The sequence below is a fragment of the Octodon degus genome, unplaced genomic scaffold (assembly GCF_000260255.1).
Source record: "Octodon degus isolate 3935 unplaced genomic scaffold, OctDeg1.0 scaffold00098, whole genome shotgun sequence".
NCBI classification, from domain to species: domain Eukaryota; kingdom Metazoa; phylum Chordata; class Mammalia; order Rodentia; family Octodontidae; genus Octodon; species Octodon degus.
Window position 1 is genome coordinate 4,738,912 of NW_004524674.1, and position 4,258 is coordinate 4,743,169.

A 4,258-nucleotide genomic window follows, 5' to 3' on the forward strand; every position below is an offset into this window, starting at 1 on the left:
CGACGCGGAGGGTCAGAGACAGGAAGAGGGACGGAGAGAGGAACTGTGCTCTCTCGGGGCGCATCACTCAGGAGAACGATTAAAGCCTTTCCGCCGCACAAATCGTGTTGAGTGCTTTCCTGCTGGACGGGAGGGCGCCCGACACATACTAATAAAACTAAAATTTTTACAGAGATTCCATTTCTTTACCTATAAAATCATGATACTCTCTACTACCTGGTAAGATTGTTGTGAGAATTAAAATAGAATGTGTACAAAGTACCACTCAGTAAATGAGTTTCTTCCTCCTTTCAAGACAGGCACCATGATACTGTGTTTCAATCTCAGCAGGACCCAACATACAATTTAGATACAGTGAGTCAAGGTTGATCTGTTTGCTCTCCGGATTCCAGCACCCCTAGGAGCTGTCCTAATTACCACACACCCCACCAGACTCAGGACCCACAGGTCGTGGAGGTGACAGAGGAGACATTTTCTGGGCCTTTTCAAGGCCACACCTTTCCTTTTACCCAGACCCCTGGACATGGCCTGTCACTTCTCCTGCAGTCTTGGCTGTGCAGCTACCTGTGGTGGCCAAAGGGGCAGTTTATTTGCTCCCTCCTTCCCTACCCAGTACTGAGGATTGAAGCCAGGACCGAGCCCTTGCTCTCCCACTGAGCTACATCCCCATTCTTTTTTATATTTTTTTTAATTTTTTTTCTTTTTTATATTTTTTGAGATGGGGTCTCTCTAATTTTCCAGGCTAAGGGTTCGGTCCCCACAACTCAAGCCAGCCAAACCTGCCCTGAAGACATTTGGAGCCAAAAATTAAAAATAAAAAAATAAAAATAAATTTCCAGGCTATCCTCAGACTTGTGATCTCCACGAGCCACCCTCCAGAGTAGCTGGGATTTGGCTCATGTGCCACTGCACCCAGCTGCTTTGATTTCTTATACCACCTTTGCCACTTTCCATCGATGCCTTTGACAGATGAGGATCTGTGCCCCTGGACTCCACATTCACCCCTTGCTCCACCTCCAGGTTTCCCTGGAGATCTTCAGTGGGTTTGCTGTCCTTGCCCTTCTCCTCTTCACCACTGCTAAAGTGTTCAGTATGTGTAACAACCTCTTACTTACTGGGCACAGTGACATACCTATAATCTCAGCTGCTCAATGTGACAACTTAGCAAGACCCTATCTTAAAAGAAGCATTGTGCATGTAGCTCAGTGGTATTATAGGCAGTAAATTAGACAGAAATTAATATACAGTCAGAAAGGAATTGGGCCCTGTATTGAATTAGCTAATGGTCAGTGTGTCACACCCAGCTGAACTGAATCAGCGTGGTGCTGGGTATGGTTGGCCTGAGGATTGTTCCCAGTAGCATAAAAGGATAACTGGAGGGGAAGATGGTGTGCTATTGATCCTCCTGGAAAAGCTTGTCACATTGGTTTTCCTGATGAACTCAGCTGTTATCATCAGAAGAACTTGAGTCCTCACTGTCACTGAGGATGGATTCTGTTCTTTTGGGGGGCATCACTCCCTGGCTCCAGTGCAGATCCATCAGCCTGATGGCACAAATCCTTTATCCTGCTGGCATGGACTTTCTAGTTTCCACAGTGGGCCTTTGGGCCTTTCTAGTGCAGATCCTCAAAACAGACTTGCATGAGACATTGTCATGGGCTCTAAGTCGTCAGCTAGACTCGTGCAGGACATTGCTATGGGATCCAGGCTCTGAGTTGGCTTACTGGGTCTCTGGTACATGAACAGATTTTCCACATTTGCACTTGACTTTCTTTCTTTTTTTTTTTTTTTAATGTTTCCTTTATTTTTTCCTTTTTTTTTTTTATGGTCAGCTCAGCCCACCCTGGGGGCGGGGCTGGCATGGCATGTGGTGCTGGGGATTGAACCGAGGTCCCTTCATGCTTGCCTAAGCAGGCGCTTTAAACCACTGAACTATCTTGCCAGCCCCATGCACTTGACTTTCTGAGTAAATATTATGAAATAATTCTATAAATTATGTGTCCTGTATTAAATACATTCCCTGTAGACCCTGAATATAACAAGCCCTCAGGGAAGTCATCATAAATAGGGACATAAAGATTGTGGCTGGAGACGCGTGATGGAGATGCAATGGCCAGGCTTGCTTGCCTCCCTAAGGGATATGCAGCAATTTGCGATTAGCACCACCTGGTCCAGTAAAGTCCAGATAGGCACCAGCCACCCAGCTGGGTGAGCAGAGCATCTGGACCCATCTCTTCCCCAAAGTGCCTTTGTTCTTCCCACGTACCTTTGCTACATGACCGGGTTCCCTATTTGATCAATGTTAGCTAAGCAGCTATACTCGTAATCCTATAGGTTGACAATATTTTGACCCACCCTGTGTACCAACATTGCAACTTTACTGTGTAAATTACCTCTTTACACAGGTGCCTCAGACTCCTCCTATTTCTTAGGAGCTTTCTCTGGAAAAAAAAAAAAAAACTTTCCTACTCTCAACCTCTGTGGTCCCTTGGAATTCATTCTTCGATGCTCAGGGAACATGAACTTGGCACCTCTGACATCTAGCAGGTTGGGAATTATCAGTAAGTACTTGCCTAGCCTGTGGGAATGAGGTGGAGTAGAAAAAATAAAGATAAGAGTAAGGAAATATAGAAACTCAATTTTTGGTCTCTCTTTTCTTAAAACTTTGGGAGCCAGGTGTGGAACACATACCTGTAATCTCAGCACTCCAGAGGCTGAGGCAGGAAGATCACTGTGAGTTCAAGGTCAGCCTGGGCTACACAGTGAGTTCAAGACCAAGCTGAACTACAAGGCGAGACATTGTCTAAAAAAACAAACGAACATAAAACCCCTTGAGGGGCAGCCAAATAGCTCAGTGCATTAAAGCACCTGCAAGCAGGTACAGGGGCCAGGGTTCAATCCCCAGACCTGCCATGCCAGCCCCATCCCCAGGGCACACTGAGGCAGCAATTGAGACTGGGTGTGGTGGCACTAGTCTGTAATCCCAGCTTTTGGGAAGCTGTAAACAGGTGGATCATTATGAGTCCGATCTAGTACTGAGACCCTGAACACCCTGTAGACCCTTTCCTAAAATGCAAAAATAAATAAATACCCTTGAGGCAGATTTCCACTCAGCTCAGCACCTAGGGATGCTAATCATTCAGAAAATGTCTATATTACAAAGTTTATTAGCCCTAAATTTACCTAGTCTATCTCATTCCACTTCGGGGCCAAACACACCAAGGTAAGAGTAATTTTCAGGAAATCTCAGTTGTTGGCTTTCACAACACAGAGTCCAGACCCCGGAGGGCAACACCTAGAAGTCTTCTGTCCCACAATCACCAGAAAAGCCCAGCCTCACCGACCTTGCTGTTATGAGATTGTCCCCCTCACGCCACCCAAACAAGCGCAGTCGAGGAAACTGAACCTGAAGCCACAAGGTTCCTCCAGAGCTGGGGAAAACAGAACTGAGACCACGATCCACTGGCCCCAGCCCACTCAGCCAGTCCTTGAAAGCTGGCCTCGTGCTGGCATGAGCGCACAGTCTGAACACCCCTCGCTCCTCCAGCTGGGGTTGTGTCCTAGTCCCCCTTTCCAGCACTGTCTAGTAAAACTCCCTGTGTCCACACTGAAATTTCTTCTATGCCGTGAGTCAAGAGCCTACCTGGGGGCCAGGGAGATAGATGGCTCAGTAGAATAAGTGCTTCCCTGGCAAGCACAAGGGCCTGAGTTCAATCCCCTGTTCTGCCAAAAAAAAAAAAAAAAAAGAACCTACCTCCTGGCTGTTCAAACTGAGGTCCCCATCTCTTCTTGGGAAATCACTCAGACCCTACCCAGGGACAAAAGACCCTGGGTTTGATCCACAGAACCACTGAAAATCAGTTATTCAAAAACAACTTTAAAAAATAAATCATTTATTTATTTTATTTAGGTATTATCTTGGTATAAAGTATATGTAGATTTATTTGAGGAAATTACTTTTCCCCTAAACACACAGCTAATATACCAGTTTCTACCTTAGAAACCATGGTAGATTTGGGGATTTGTTTTTGTTCTTAACACACTTCATTGCGATGGCCGAAATCCAGACTTTTAGCATAGGTATTGCCATGGTAAACTTTAGCTGACACCAGGGCAGTAAAAACAGGCCTATGTGTGAAAAAACAACCATATGGATGAAATATACCCTGAGAAAGGGCTGACCCTAAAAAAGCAATATATATATATGCTTTTTTATATGGGGTGTTCATATAAAAAAGGGGTGTTCATATGTATATAT